At 43.6% G+C, this 16,802-nt stretch overlaps 1 protein-coding gene across 4 annotated transcripts in view; it reads left to right on the top strand.

The window, feature by feature from the left end:
* Positions 1-291: 291 nt before the first annotated feature.
* SCML4 (Scm polycomb group protein like 4) overlaps positions 292-16,802 on the top strand; it is a 96,620-nt gene continuing 80,109 nt past the window's right edge. Inside the window, exon 1 of one of the 4 annotated variants that reach the window (XR_012496708.1) lies at positions 292-522. The gene's annotated coding sequence lies outside the window, so the exon portion shown is untranslated. The remainder of the gene's footprint in view (positions 523-16,802) is intronic. The other 3 variants (XM_074333362.1, XM_074333364.1, XM_074333365.1) reach the window with 3 other exon arrangements.

Here is a 16,802-nt window from a genome sequence, read left to right as displayed (position 1 = left end):
CCCATTCTGACAATTGTGACATAATTCAGGTTATTACAAGGACGTAACTACCAAAGAAGCAGAAGTGTCATTACCTTGCAGCTCATGTTGGCAAAAAGCTACACTGCACATTTCTCTTAGTTGGGCTGCTAAGAGGAAGGAAACATGAAACACACACACACACACACACACACACACACACACACACGCCTCGTTTTCTGCATGTAAAATGTGTGTTCTTTAAAAGCCAGTGGTTGGCTGGTTTTCCGGACATGATGTGGTTGAAGCTGTCATCGTAATGGAAATTCATTGCTGTAGCTATGGTAAATCGAGTTTTCTGCCTGTGCTGAATGCATTAGTCTAATGAGATGTTTGCAGCCGGAGAGCAGGGCTGCTGGAGACTAACTGTGAGCTACTAACACACGGGTGGAAGATTAGCTTTTGCAATACTCGGTTTGCATGTACCGAAAGTCTTCTGTCTTCTGAGTCAACATTCCTGGCCTGGTAAAGAATCTGATCAGGGCTCTGGTGAACAAGCCGTAGGTAAGGGAGATACACAATCGGAGGGTGTGCTGTTCACATGGGATCCTTTTCTTTCTACTGTCGGCATGACAGGTTACCTGTTTCAGTTTCTGGGTTGCATGCCTACCTCTGTGGCAAAACATGAGTGCCCTCCACTCAAACCCCTGAGGCTGGCAGGTAAACTTCAGTTCCTTCTACTCAAAATACAATGTTTGATTTCTTAATCAGATTTCAGAGGGGAAGATGTAATATAGAATTATATAGTTTATAAATTGGGGGTATATACATATTCACTACTCTTTACCTCTGCATTTAAATATGGAGAAAGTTGTGTGAACTGAATGTAGAAAAAATTATGAACTCAAATAACTGTTCAGTTTTTTTTATGATGATTTTTGCTTTGCTTTGTTTGGTTTGTTACTTTAAAATTTTCTAGTATGTCTTGGGATAAAAATACTTACCTAAATTTAATTTTTAAAAGTATTGTGTTGTGTACATGCAAGAGTGGTTTTTTTAATTGAAAAAAAATTTTTTTTGTATACCAGATAGAATATTTTGCATGTCTTTGTGCTAGTTTTTCCTAATTACCCAAGACAGATGAGAAGACTATTTATTGGGAGTTGCTGGTGCTGGTTAGTTTGAGGGGAAAAACCGGGTGACTGGAATGTCAGGAGCAGTTTTCCCAAATTTCAATACACAATCCCCTCCTTTTCAGTTGGGGTGTTGTGTGACTTGAACCCGCTTCCACATGTCCCTCTTGGTGACACAAGGCTTCCTCGCTAGGTTGCTTGCTGGGGAGGAAAGGAGGGTAGATGAGGTGCCGGCTTCATGTAAGTCATTTGATGGATGGTTGAGGTGCTTGGTCCAAGTCACTACCTGTAACAGTAAACAAGAGGTGGCTCACGGTGCTGTCTCTTGAATCTCTGACTGTACTCCAGAGGGACAGACAATCAGTAGCTTCCTGAGAAAGTGGCTTTTTAGTTGGTCTAAGACAGTGTGGTATTTTGGAAAGAATTCCAGGTGATTCAGAATTGACATGTTTGTTGTATACTGTTTTTCTTCCTTTTCAACCAGAGGAATCATTTTTAGAGTGTGAGACATAGTTGCTTCTTTTGGGTCAAGACGTCTTCTTTTTAAAAAAAATAATATTTGGAGTGAAAGCATAAAAATAACTGTGAAGGAATTTACAGTGTGGTAAAGTAAACTATCTAGGGGTACAATATTTGTGCGGAGCACTTTTTGTATTGCTTTGTAGAACTAACCTGAGACAACGAGCTGGGTATGTGAGCAAAAGCAGCTGGGTGCAGATTACCAAGAAAAGCAGTAGTGATGGTGTAAACTCAAATAAAATGTTAATGTAGAACCCTCAGTTTTAGGGAAGTTGGTGGCTTCAAAACCGTTACCTTTTAAACATACTTGTGACATGTATTTTTAAAAATATGTGTTTTCTTTAGCTCTTTAAATTGTGTATGTGGAAGGACTGTAATATTTTGGTAAATTTATCCTTCTGTTTGATTTGTGGAATTATAAACACAGAGCACATCCCCAGCTCTTTTATGTTTAACAGGTTTACATTTATCTTCCCTGTGCCACCAAAATTACTTTTATTTTGAGGCAAAACGGAAAAAAAAAGTAAATGAAGCATAATAGAAAGAAGAGAACAATAAGAGAAACCAGAGTCAATTGCTTTCGGTCATTTATTTGCTTTTGGTGGTGTGTTCTCGAGGCAAGTGAAACTAGCAGAAACAGTTTCACTTTCTGGTTCTTGGGTTCTGGGGGCTGGGGTCGCGGAGTTCTCCAGCAGCAGGTTAAACAGGCAGACCAGCTGCTAGAAAACAAGCCAACCCAAGGACTGTCACCGTGCTGTAAGACCTTTTATCTTGAAAATTCGAAAAAACATTGACATTTTAAAATGTTAAATAATATTTGTTTATTATAAAAATTTAAGCGATGCCCCAAAGTACAAAGGTACATTTTTTATTTAACTTTTTAAACTTTAAATGATGTAAAAATCAGATTGCGTTAAAAACCTCTCTCACAAAGTGGTGGCTTTTATTTTTTTACTCTCAGTGTTGGATCTCAAATACTTCAACAAGTTCAAGGAACACATTACTGAAGTTCCCTTACATCAAAAACAAGGAATGCTCAGAGAGAAATGTCCTTTACATACATTTGGGGAGTTAGATTTCAGAGTGTTTTGCAGGTGTGGTTATAGTTTGCGTGGCAGGAGGACACATCACTCACCCATACTCTCTCGTCCCTTAAGGCACCTCAGAGTCAGCACTGGGGTCCCGGCAGAGGTGGGGGCGGAGGCTCCCGGGAGCCCGAGGCAGAGCTCCGCGGGACGGGACGCTGTTCCTCCCCAGTCTGTACCCCTGGAAGCCAGCATCACGCTGAAGCCAGGTGGCCACGGCGGCGTGCTTACCGCAATCCACGGGTCCTAAAGGAAGTCGGAGGCGACATTGCCCCTGGTCGGGCTGGGGGCTTCGGATTCCAACCACCTCCAGTTTCATCCGTGCCGCTTCTCTTCGCGGGGCCTTCTGCTTTTCTTCGGGGATTGTGTGGGAGAGAAGGGAAAGGAGATAAGGAAAGACTCTTCCCGTCTAATTAACGAATAGTATACAATTTGGTCTAACATTTTGGAGATGAACATTGTGAAAGTGTGAGCACAGGTGCTTCTTAATTTTGGTGGGCAAATTTAACGTTTATAGGAGGCAGCTTTGATTAAGTGCCTCCTTGGATATCTTAACTTCTGAATCCTGCAATCTCCCAAAAGGCTAATTTGAGATTTACACGTTTTTAAAAAATATTTTTGTTGCCTTCCAAAGCAGACAGGTGAGGACAGACCAGGGAATTAAAAACATCCCCTGGGAGAAAACTCAGATGGTTTGGTACATATATAATGTAACAGAAGCCACCACTGTGTCTAGTAAATTACTCTAAATTTTAATTAATGAGTCACAAAAGCCACACCATGAGCTTTAAAAAATTACCCCTTTATCAATAAGATGATAATTAACTTTGTCTGGAATTAGCAATTCTCTCAGCCCCGGGCAGTATGCAGCTTAGTAAGTTGTCTGGAAAGCTGCCAATTTTTAACAATTGGTCTTTTGGCAAACCTACTGGATTTTAATTCAAACATCTATTGTATTGTGACATTTTCCAACGTGGTTCAAAGACCATTCAGATCACCCAAATCATGGTAGAATTTCTGAGATTGAAAGAGTGGCTCGGAATGTTTAGGTTGTGTTTGAATCTGTTGCTTTCTTTCTTTATTTTCCTTTTTTACCTTTCCGCCCCAAACCTCTGCATTTGCAAAAACACCACTCTCTAGTCTCTGCTATAAATCTCTGTTAGCATCTGCTATAAATTGCTGTGGCAAATCCTGCATTTGTTGGGACGCATATACCTAGTTTGAGTGCTTTGGCTGCAAGCCCGCAAGGTTCTAAGTGTTTTTCATTGTTGTTGCATTTACCTCGGTTTCAGTACTGGCAAAGGTTCATTCCTTAATATTTCTGCAAACTCTCACCACCATTTGTCAGATGCAAGGTTTAGATTGAGACTCGAAGCAGAGGAACTGCAGGCAAAAGGGCCATTTTGGACATTCCTAGGACTGTATACAATTTGGTTTATTCTGACCCGCACATATTAATGTCTGAAGACACACACACACACACACACACACACACACACAGCCCAGTGCTGCCTGTCACTGGTTGGCAGCTTATAGGTGAGGGACATTGCTATTTGGCCACAGCAGCTGGAAGGCAAGTGGTGATGGGTGCAAATCACTCCTTCAGAAAGAAATCAGACCTCTCTCTCCTCCCTCTGGGTTTTTAAATGTTCGCATTCGTGGGCTCCTGCATTTCTCAGCTACGAGAACTGGCTGGGTATGATGCTGGTGTCAAAGCTTCCTTCTCGGTTAAGCTGGCAGTTCTGATACAGTCAAGAACATCCCTGCCTTCGGGAAGGTGGGATGGAGACGAGTAGCAAACAGGATTTGTGCATTCTGGAATAAATAAAAAATTTTCATTCAGAAGAGGCACGTTGCCCTCACTGAGGAGATAAAATACCTCTTGCTTCTTGCAATGATGACTTTGAGAACTACTGTTTTAGGACAGAAAGGACTTTATTGCCCCATGTCAGTTCTAACTTTGTATTAAGCTGAAAAGTCATGTCCCTGAATCTATGTGACTCCCTAGAGAAATGGGAATATTTGAGATCAGCCCCATGGATTTCCCTGGGATTGCTGTTGTTACTGTTTGATCCATTGTGTTTTCTAGAGAATCTGGGAGCACAAAATCCTATAAACTCCTCTTTACTCTCTCACCAAATCAGACAGGTTCTACCTCCATTTTTATTTGTAGGGAGGCAGATGTGCATTTCTTTCCAGCAGCCACATTTATTGATCACACAAATGGACCTTGATCCCACTGCTGCTGATTTGCAAGGATGATTGCACGCTCCTGCAGCCAGGCTGTGCCAGCCCTTTGGAGAAGGGACAGGGCTGGCAAGCGGTGGCCTTACGTTCTCCATAAGGTGTATGATACAGAAGCACAGGAGTGGAGTTGGCTGTTATGAGAAAATGAATGTGCCAGGGAAAAATAGTGTCAACGCTGTGCTTTGAAAGGTGGTGACGTTGTCCGATTAGCCCCATGATGGTGATTCTATTTTTGGGCGCTGAATATTCGGTAACAAGAGCCTTTGCCCTTTTCCTCTTTCTGTGCTGATTACTATTGAGCAAAAGTCTTCATTCTTTTAAAATGGAAACATATGACTCGAAAGTCATCCTGAAGAAATCTGCAACCTTTCACGAAGATGGGTACTAAACTTGGGAACAAATGCTGAGCTGGGCAGAGCACAGAATTATGCTGGTTGGGTCTCAGTCAAACCACGGGAAAATGGCACGTTCTGAACACAGAGTTCCTGGGATAAAACTCAGAGGAGAGAGCCTATTCCATCCCTCTTCCAATGGACTTGACCATCACTTTCCCTCCTATACTCTGGTGCAGTTCAGTAATGATTCAGTAACAGCTGACAGCAGCGTATGATTGGAACTTTATAGACCTTATGGGTCTTTTCCTTTCGGACTAAAGGAAAGATTTTCTGTTTTCCCTTTCACATTTGCCCACAAGTCATCCTGGGACACCACTGTTCTGATGAGAAAACCAGGGTCAAACCAAGGAGTGTGCTTTTCCCTGGTGTCGGGAGCCAGGCCCTCTCACCAGACCAATGTAAACACTCACAGTGGCCATGTCTGAGGCTCTGCCTTGGACGCAGCTTTGGAGTTGGCCTGGGGCTGGCCTCAGGATTTTAATCCTATTTTGACAGGCAACCGTGGCTTTGGTGAATGAGGAAAGGAAGAACTAAAGAGAAAAACAAGGTGAAAGCTAATTCCGCAGCATTCATACTTTTTGTTTTGGAGACAGGATTTGGAGGTCGTGTAATTTATACAATTCCTTTGGGCCTAAACATTTCTAAACAATTACAAACCAATAGGAATCATTCTCATTCTTTATGGTATTTCAAAAAAGAGGCTGACCTCTTTCCTTCACAGTCCTTTAAGATTTAGTACACTCATTATTGGGAAATTGTGGTGATGTCAAGGCTTAATCACATAATTAGCTATTAAGATATGCTGTTCATCCCAAAGAGAATAACTCAAAAATGTCATTGAATTTTTTGATCAGTAAAAAATTCCACTGTGGGAATAGATTTCTGTTATTATTCAGTCTTCAGAAACCTGTGGTCATTGGCTTACGCTGTTGCCATTGTTGACTGTGCTGGGGCAGTTTGCCATGAGATTTGGGGTCAATCCAATCATATGTGCATTTCTCCTTTTTATTGGGAATTCTTTTCAGATGCCAAAAGATGCTCAAACACATTTGACTGTGCCACTTTAAAAGCTCACTTGCAAAAAATGCTACAAGTGGAAAGCTATAGATAGCTTTGCATTTTGGTGCACCAATTACAGACAAAGCATAAAAACAGTGAAAAAAACACACAAAAAAACCCCAACTGGTTCTAATGTTTGAAATCACCACTCACTGTGTGAAAATAGAGCTCTTGTTCTGAGTGTAACAATTAATATTAAGTACTTAGCATAAATAATGAGGGCAAATTGTATGGAGTTATGTTGGTGCCTGATGTGGAAATGGTTAATTGGTCCCACAGTGAGAAGTCGTACAATTGTGTGTTGCCTTAATGAGAACAGGTGAATATAAACTCTCTCTAGGGAATTGAGTTAGAAACTCAAGTTGAGGTGTCATCAATGTGACAATGTCTGGGGGAGCAATGATATGTGACGGCATATCACTGAGGACTGGTCCTTTCTTTCTATTGCCTTTCCTTTTAGTTAGAAGTCATTTGTCGTGAACCCAGTAAAGAATAAAGGAACTAAAAGTTTTCTGAGAGCAGAGTAAGGAAAAAGGACATTCAGAAAAATTGGTGTCACACACATTTCCTTGGAATCAGCTCAAAGCTGCTGAGGGCAAAAGCTGAGAAACTGAGTTCTTACTAATTGGCGTGAGGCCAGAGTAATGTGGAATAAACTGGAAGTACAATCATTAAAAAAATACATTTATGGGCACAGGTTAGGTCACTGTTTTTATGACTATACTTGACATTTTCATGGCTGAAGAAAAAGAAATTTCCATGGGACCAAAGCCCTACTGTGTCCTTGTGAATTTCAAACAGTAGACAGTGTGGGTCCCATGACTTCGTGGGCAAAGCTAAGCAAACCCAGGGCACCCTTTCACCAAGATGTGCTGTATTCTGCTTGTGTGCTTGGGAGATTGGTGATCAGTTTCCAGGCTTTGTTTTGTGATTTTCCCTCGTCCCTGAGAATACAGATTTAGGACGGAATAAGGACAATTTACATTTGCACCATGGAACCACTTAAGTCCCAGACCATTTTTCAGCAGCTCACCCCTCTGTGGAAGCTGGAAGATTAAAATACTAACCCAAATAATGAGGTTGAGGCAAAAACATCTGACATTTGACGGGAAGAGTTGAGAGCAAAAATCTGTACTCTAAGAAGTGGTCTCTACGGGAGTCCCAGCTTCTTAGGTTGAGTAGGTTTTGAAGGCGCCCTCCCAGGGCAAGCCTCAAACTCTTCCCCAGTGTCTATGGAGGATGCAGACAGCACAGCCTTCATCCCCAGGAGGCGGCCCCTTCCATTGCTGGGAGCTCCAGTTGTTAGCAAGGGCGTCTTTCCCTCCAGAATGTACCCCAGCTTCCTCTGCCAGTAACTTCTTCCTCCTTTGAGGGTGTACTTTTGTCCTCAGAGCTGCATAGAATAAATATGAATGGTGCAGCATGGATTCCAAATGGGAAAAGCCAGTTTAATGGCTACCAGTGTGACCCAGAGCAAGTATTATGGCCACTGTGGGTGGAGGCAGCATAGTGTTGTGGAAAGAGCATGTGTACTCTTTAGTGTTGCTCCTACTTTATTGGATCATAGGATATAGTATTTCAGAGGTTGGGAAGGTTACTTGGCATAATGTATCTAAAGTTCAAAGGAAACAGTCTATGGAAAAGGGCTTTGTAAACTGTCAAGTGCTGTACGCGTGGTAATAAATACATGTCCCCATTTATTGAGCATCATATGCTCAGGGATGCTGAGGGAGGCACTAAACAGGCTTTATCTTATTTATCTGATTTCATCCACATAGGAAGTCAATATGGGAGGGGCAGTTTTTACCTCCATTACACACATAGCAAAACTGAGGCTTACGTTAAATGACCTGTCCAGGGTCCCATGGCTGTATGAAGTCTGCTGAGTCTTCCCTTCAGTTTTGAGAAGCTGATGGGGCTTCTGTGTCTTTTCACCTGTGAGGGCTGAGGAAAAAGAGCTCTTTCATGCCTCTGAGCCAGCTGCTCCTGCTCGGCCTCGCTGGGCTGGTCCCAGGTCCAGCAGGTTCCAGAAAGGAAATGATTCCTTGGTGTTTCCACTTGGAAAGGCATTTTTGATCCACAGCAAACTTCTTTTAAAGCAGTAGGCTCTCCGTCCTGTCAGACTCAACCCTCATTTTTATTACAAACGTTGTTTAACTCCCTGTTTACAATGCTGAAGTGAAATTCCCAGATAATATAACCCTTCACACCCATAATGTAAGAAAAATCAGTGTAATATCATAACTGAACTATGAAGAGGAGTGAAGGCAAAGTAATTTGTAATTACTTCTGGTGCCAGCACCCTGCTCTGGATGCCATAATAATGTGATCAGGTACTTGACATCTGCTACGTCAGTGTGGCTGCAAACAGGCGAGTGGCATTGGTGACACGGATGACACGAGCTGGTGCTGCTGCCAGTGACAGGACTTTCTAAAGTGGTAAACAACTCTTGGAATTCTGAACAAAACAGAACAGTCTTCCTTTGATTTATGGACTAATTGCATTCCTGGAAAATAAAGTATATCTCATAGCTGAGTAGAAATACACTATGTTTATATGTAAAATAAGTTAATTCTAGGTTCGGAAAAACAAGATTTTCACTTATGTGACTATATGGTGAGACAATTCTTCTTTATGCGGGACAACCCTGTGCGAGCATCCAGCATCCTTGGTTTCTGTCTTCCTAAGTGCAGTAATACTCACCCTGCCCCCAACACTGTTCCATCTCCAACACATTTCCAAAATGTCCCTCTGCAGGGGGTGTTATCCCCACCGCTGAGCAACTGTGGATCAGAGCATGCCAACCTGCCATGCGTTTTACTCTCTCCTACGTCCCCAATGCCTGATTAATTATAGTTTAGAAATAAGATGGTCTTGTCTTGCTACTTACCTATGTGATTTCTAAGCAGAGCCATCTCAGATATCATGGCAGGAATTTTGGGATAAATTTGACATTCTGGGAAGATGTTTGCTAGTGAATTTTCTCTGAAAATTGCTGCTTTAAGCTAAGTGAGAAGGCCATTTCTATCATGTCTCATTCTCTTTCAGATTATGCGTTGGTTTTTATCATAAATACAGTATTTAAAAAATACCTTTGTAAAATGCTCACTATTCTCTGGTTTTGCTTAAAAGCATGAACTCTTACTAAGGGACCAGGATGGTGCGGGCTTTGTAGGAGGTGTACACAGGATAGCCCTGGAATATATCATTATTCCACTTGACAGACAAAAATCCCGAGATTCAGTGAGTTTCAGCAACTGGCTCAAGGCCACCCAGTAAGTGGTATAACTGGTCTCAAAGCCAGGTGTGTCTGACTCCAAACCCATGTCTTTGCTCCAGTGTGACCTGGCTCCTGCATTAGTTCTGGATACACCATACACTTTCATGCAAGATGTAGAAATCCCATCCATGTCTGAGGACTTTCTCCTCAGTCAGTATGTAAGAATGGGGTGGAGGAATAAAGATGGCCACACATTCTTTGACATTCCTTCAATGGAGATGTGGGTCTAATGCCCCTCTCCTTGACTCTGAGTGTCCTAAGTGACTTTCTTGGCTCAAAGGATGTGGCGCAAGTGAGTGACATAAGGAGCCTTGCAGCTCCACCCAGGACTCTTGGAATGCTGGGCAGCTTTTAGAGAATGTCCCTGTCGGTGACTCTAATTCTGGGATAGTTCGAGCTTTGAATTTCCAGCTGCTCTCTTGGGAGGAGCCATTTCCCAGCATCCCACAGCTGGCCACCATGTTGACTGTCCGTGCTTTGGACTGCCCACTGTTCTGCAACTGCCGTTCCGGCTCCCTGCTGACTCCTGCATGGGGTCATATGTCACAGCCAGCTTAGTCCTCTAGAGAGAATGTCTGCCCTGAAAGTCAGGGTCGTTGGACACCCTGTCTCACTATTTAATGTTAAGTCTGGCTCCGTGGTGACAAGGAGTTCAGATGTGATGTATACAATATGATATCATAGGACCTATGGTAGGTCCATGTCTCATGGCCATGAAGGCAGCTGGACATTTTCATGTCCCCCTCCGGGCCCTGCTTATTGAGAAGATGTTGTGTGACACCATCAATTTCACTTCCCCACTGTCTACTCTCTGTGAATCTGTGTCTAAACTGCCCTCAGAAGCAGGATAGAAACCTTTAGAATAACAGTTTCATCTGTTTAGCCTTCGACTTGAAGTGTCACTGCAGAACAGAAAATCAGTGATGGGCGCCTCACTGAGGTTGAAGAAGACACAACTTTTTCTTGGCTTTGCTTTGGGGAGCTTACGCAAAGTGCTGCAAGTCAGTGCAGCCAGTTATGCCCTCAGCCTATCGTCAGCTGTCTGAGGGAGGATGGCAGCTTCCATTCTGTATCATGATGAGTTGTGGTAGGACGGTAGAGGAGAAGGGGTAGATTGATTCAGAAGTAACACGAGGAACAACTAGAAGCACAAAATGTAATGAACAAGGAAGTCCACAAAAACAAGTAGTATTTATTTTGATTGCATACTTATAGGATGAAAACAATGCTGATCTCTTTCCTGTGCTAAAGGAGAAAATGTATTTATAGTGCCTGTAGGGTTAGTTTGTTAGGGTTGCCATAATAAAATACCAGAGGTCCGGTGGCCTGAACAACAAAAATTGATTTTCTAACAATTTTGGAGGCTAGAAGTCCCAAATGAAGGTGTGAGCTGTGTGGTTTTTCCTGAGGCCTCTCTTCTTGGCTTGTAAATGGTTACCTTGCTGTGTCCTCACACAGCCCTTTTCTGTGTGTTTTCACCCCGGGTGTCTCTCCCTCTTATAGGGACACCAGTCCTATTGGATCGGGGCCCCACTCTTATGACCTCATTTAACCTTTATTGCCTCTTTAAAGGTACTGTTTCCAAATACAGTCACACTGGGGGTTAAGCCTTCAACATAGGGACGTTGGGGGTACATAATGTGGGGCACAACAGTGCTTATCTTAAGAGTGCATCTGACAACTTTCATCTATTTCCCTGTAAACTGTAAATGGGAAATGTGCTGCATAATGGTCTCTTATGACTTAGCCAACATCTACATTTCTTTGAATTTTAGGTCAGTCACAATTCTGCTGTACCCATTCCAGATGGCTGAGGGTTGTATTTCATAAAGGTTCCAACTCTCCCCTTAGGGCAGAGGAAGTCGTCTGATGTCTCCAAATCCTTTTTAACTGGCAACTGGGATCCGCCCCCATCTCCTCGCCCAGCAATGCAAGTTCAGAAAGTCCATAAAATGATGAAACTCAGCCAGGAGGGTGGTACTGATAGGATTAGTCCAGACCCCCGGGCCCCGGCTTGCTGACCCAGCTCCCACTGTGCATGCTGCCTCTCCCGCTGGGATACAAACCAGTGGTCACAAGACATGCTAAGGTACTTTGTGCACAGTTGGGAGGGAGAGTCCTGAGGATATAGATTCTATCTAAGTGAAACTCGTTAATTTTACTTTCATCCTTTTGATTAGATTTTCTTGAACTTTTCAATCTGGGATTTCCTCTCATTCTTGAGAGATTAACCGGGTAAAAATGAATAATAGTTATTGTGTCCTGAATTTTAAAACTGAGGTTCAAATGTGTTGCATTGCTTCCCCATGAGGTGGTTAACAAGCTTTGTTGCAAGGAGACTGAGGTACCATAATTTAAATGTCTTGCTTCAGGATCAATGACAGTAGGAGGGTTAGGATAAAAGCCTTGCATTGTTGAATCTTAGACCAAGAGCCATTGTCCCTAAACTTTTTCTAGAATCTCCAATTTCAGGATGGGCAATATGTAATGCTTGAGCATGGAGAAGTTTGAAAATACATTGCTTATAATACATAACTCAGACACTCTCCTTACTTATATTTGTGGTGTGAGTTGAGTTTGACTCTGGCCTGTCACAATTTTGGTTGACATCCCAGGAATTGAGGGAAATCACCAGGAGAGCTGCTTTGGATCTTCATTGATTTTCCTGGGGGCATTGTTAGTGGCTTTCTTTATCCACATCCCCCCTAATGCCCCTGACTGAAGATTTCCAGTAGATTCTGAGCCCTGATGTGGCAGGCAGTGTGAGGAAGGTCGTAGTGGGAGGAGTGAGAGCGAGTGCCCTTGGCTTTGGTTCCTCAGCCATATCATCCTGGCATCAGGATTGTTGTGTGAGCCTCTGGGGCAGAGGCTGATGCCCCAAGTGCCTGGCACCAGGGCTCAGCCTTATCAGCCCAGGAACAGCCTCCGCTTGTTCGCTGCCCCTTCCCCCAACCACGGGAGCCTGGGACCTGGCATAGAGAGGTGCTCCCCGTGATTTCTGGATGGATTGAGGATGTGTGGACAGACAGGGGAATGGGTGAGTACATGAGGGAAGGGTTGTGTACTCCAAGGCTTTCTTGGCTATCTCCTTGAATTCCAGGTTGGAATTTCACTAGTTTTAACGGACATCTCCCCTTCCATGTTCCACAGGCATCCTACATTCAACATTTCCAAAACCAGACTCATCATTTACCCCCTTTCTCCTTCTCCTTTCTTCAGTCTTCATGAAGCTATCACCGCTTCCTCAGTTATGTAAAATGACAGTTGCAGAACCCTAACCTTCCCTCACCCTCTGTCTCCATACTGGAAACAAAATCCTAATCGATGCTCCTTCCGACAGAGTTTCCTGCACTTCCTCCCTTTTCTCTACCCCTCTGCTGCCCGTGCTTGGGCTCTTCCTGGTGCTCTGCCCCTGGGGTGCCCTCTCGTCACCCACCTCATGCACTGCACCAAGGTTGTATTTGTAAGACACAGATCCACGTTAGTCGCTCAACAGCTTACATGTCTCAGATAGATTCCATTGCTTACATCAATGATTGCCAAATGTTTGGACAGTGTTCTCCATTATAAATAGTTCCTTGAGCTTACATCTCTAAAACATGTATATTCATCGATTACATCCATACAACTATATTATTGCATTATGTATTATAAAACATATGCAAACACAGAAATGAAAAAGGTCACATGAGCCTATTGCCCTTTCCATACATTCTCAGAGCCTCTGTGTTTTTTTCACTTTCTATTTTTGTGTCCTGGAATTCTCTTCCCTCATGTCTCCAGGTGAAGAGAGTCTGTGTGTCTTTCAAGACGTTGCTTACACGTCACTCCCCTGACCCTGATTCTCCCCACAGACTTTCTGGGTGCCCTCTCTTTATGTGGTATGTAGATTCTAGACCTTCTCTTGGTGCAAGACGTGAGAAAATTTGGGGGCAAAGGGGAAGACGGAAGGTCTCGGGACGTATGTCCATGTGGGTGCCGAGAACAAAACTGTAACCCTAACACACCTGTCCTTCCTTGTCAAACATTCCAAAGAAGTGTTTTTCTGTTTTTGTTTGTTTTATTCCTCATTCAACTTTCCTATTACTCCTAGTAAAATATGTCTCCCGCAGCTGAGTGAGGAAGCAGGCAGCTAGACAGACACAAAGCGGGAGGCGAGTGATTGAGGGAGACTGCAAAAGTAAACTTAATTCTGGCATCAAGCAATTAGGCTAATGCGATTTAGAACAATTTTTAGATGAAGTTTGTGTTTGTTTTCCCCTCCGACTGTAATTAATTCATGGAAATGCTGTAGGTTGTTAAACTTTAGTAAACGGATAATAGAACTGTTCTTTAAAATGAAAGCAGTGGCAACAACCTAGTCATTTTACAGTAGCATGAATGGAAGATAATTACAGTTTGAGAGAACCCCAAACTGTCTTTGGGGAGTGGGTGGGGGCGTTGCTTTGAGTACAAATTGCGAAGTTTATGTGTGCCGTGGGGAGATGGCTAAGCATTTTTCCTGTATAGCCAAGGAAGGAGCTTAATTCACCTTTTAGATATTCCAACCAGTGTCCTACAGGGAACTGTGCTAATAAATATGACAATAACATTGTGATGGGACAAGAAAGGCTGACACAGCGTTTTGTTACTTTGTGTTCAGCATTAGCAGGGAGCTTTGCAACCCCTGGACAATAGAACAGGAGTATATTGGTTCTACTGTAAGCATTTTAATGACAGGTCTTGGGACTATCTCTGTGCTGTGGCAGCTGAATGAGACCTGGTCCCACAAAGTTTACCCAAGGCTTGCTTTCCTCTTTGCCCTCAGCAGCCATTAAAAGGTCCTGCTGGAGGCAGGGGGCTGGGAGAGGGGAGGGAGAAGTTTCTTAGAACAGGTGGACTCCTGGTGGGCTGGCTTCCAACACCAATTAGCTACTAGGCTGTCAGCACCTAGGCCCTTGTTTTAACAAACAGGTGGCAAAGACTGACAGAAAAGGCTTAACCCCACAATGGATCCCAAAGCATTTTTAAAAGGCTCTTTTACTCTTGTTACCGTTCCATAATTTGGCTTAAATACAATGCAAGAATAAAGACATCATAAATCAAAAGCTGTTAGCACACATGGCCCCTGAAATTTATGGGTATCAAGAAGAAAAAGCTTAGAAACATTTCACCAAATAGTTTTTCAATCCCCTAAGACTTGTTTATATTTCCCTCCCCTCCTCCCATTGCTAATGAACGTTCAAACATTCGCTGGCTGTCAGCTACTTACTGCACAGGACCACCTGAGCCCCAGGGTTGGGGGAGCCAACTCTTTGCCATTGGACAAGCTGGTTGATTCTTATGGGGTGGAGCTCAAAGCTCTGCCCAGTTACCAACCCCACACAGACAAAGAGCTGGGAACCAAGCGAAAGACATGGCAGCCGCCCTCAGATCAGTGATGCAGCCTGGGAAATGGCAGAGTCTATGATCACTGAGCCTCCACCCACATCTCTTTCACCTTTAGCCTGGGGTTGGAGGGTGGGGAGCTTCAGTAGGAGATGGTGGGTCTAATTGGAGGTAGGGGACCCACTGCCAGGCCAGGATGGGGACTAAATACTCAAGCCGGCCACTTCTGTGACAGTTCAGGGAAGTGAGTGCTGCCGGCTCTAGAAGCCCCATGCTCAGTCCTGGAAGACAAGGTGCAGAGCAGTGGGCCCCAGAGAGGCCACATTAAGGAGCAAAACCACCTAGTGTATGCTCTAGATGGTGGTTATTGTGTTTCATTATGTTAGGGAAGAAGTAGAAACCAATTGGTGGTGTTAGTTACATTTGTTAGTGAACTTGACAAATAGTTACTGAGCACCTCTGATGGGAGAGACGCATGGAATAAGTTCCTCTGGCCAGGCAGATGGACAAAGTCAGGTGGGTGTCCATAAGGGCCAGAAGTGGGTCTCCTGCCCTTCCAGGATCAGCTCCAGGGCCTCCCTGCCCTTCTCCAGTCCATGTGCTTCTTCTCGGAGGGCCATGCAGGTCTGTACCTCAATCCTCTGCTACCTTATGTTGGCATTTAACCAGTGTGTGTGTGTGTGTGTGTGTGTGTGTGTGTGTGTGTGTGTGTGCGTGTGTCTTTTCCTCTCCTTACTTAGGGCAAACTCTGAGGGCAGCTGCTGCCTCGCTTACGAAGCTCTGTGGTACAGCAAGGGTGTCCAGGCAGCCCAGGGTTTGAACCCCAGCCCCGTCACTGCCTCGGTGGCAAAATCACCCCTTTCCATGTCTCTGAGCCGCAGCTTTCTCACCATTAAAATGCAGACAATAATACCTATATCACAGGTTGCTATGAGGAGCAAATGAGCTAAGATGTGTCCAGAACTTTGTCTGTGGCCTGACCCACAGGGAGTATGCAATAAATTGAAGCTATTCAGGTTATATCATTTAGCACATGGACTGTCAACTGAGCCCCTGCTCATTGTCTATTAGGAACAAAATCTCTTTTTGATTGTCTGTCCTTGAATTGAGAAGGGGCTCTCGAAGTTGAAAGCTGCCTGAGAAAAGTAGAGAAGGTGGCAGGCACAGGACTCTCTTTGGCGTCACTTGGTCTTGGGATAAACCCTATTTTATTCAACAAGGAAAAAAACAAAACAAAAGAAGGGGCTTCTCTTTAGACATATTTCTGAAGCTGATGGGGATACTGAGATCCAGAACTCCTAACTGTGGTCTTCTCTATGTGAATCCTCGGCTCTCGTGCTCTGATTCCACCAGTCCTGGTTCTCTCCAGAGATAATGACCATCACTTGTAATGTCATTCTTCTTATTATAATTAGGAATATTGTATTTCAGAACCAGGTTGATTTCTTATCAAGTCTCATTGCCCATATTGCAGTTGCCATGTGCTCTTAGATCCAAGGGCCCATAAAATAACTCACCACATACGTGAAACTTGATGTCACTCTTCATTGAGTGAAGTTGGAAAATTTATAGTTTAGAACAGGGGAGTCCAAACTTTTTTCAACGTTTTCCACCAAGGGCCACATGCTGTAAAATGCACAAACAGCCGGGCCACTCTCGAGGTGAAGTACGTATTGCCTCACTTGTTTTATTTAAGTAAACTAAATATATTTTTGGAATTTGCTGCGGGCCAATTAAAAATGGATTGCAGGCCGCAGT

This window comes from Rhinolophus sinicus, linkage group LG05 (assembly GCF_036562045.2).
Source record: "Rhinolophus sinicus isolate RSC01 linkage group LG05, ASM3656204v1, whole genome shotgun sequence".
Classification (NCBI taxonomy): domain Eukaryota; kingdom Metazoa; phylum Chordata; class Mammalia; order Chiroptera; family Rhinolophidae; genus Rhinolophus; species Rhinolophus sinicus.
The sequence above is the reverse complement of the archived record's forward strand: the minus strand, read 5'-3'. Positions and strand labels throughout refer to the sequence as shown.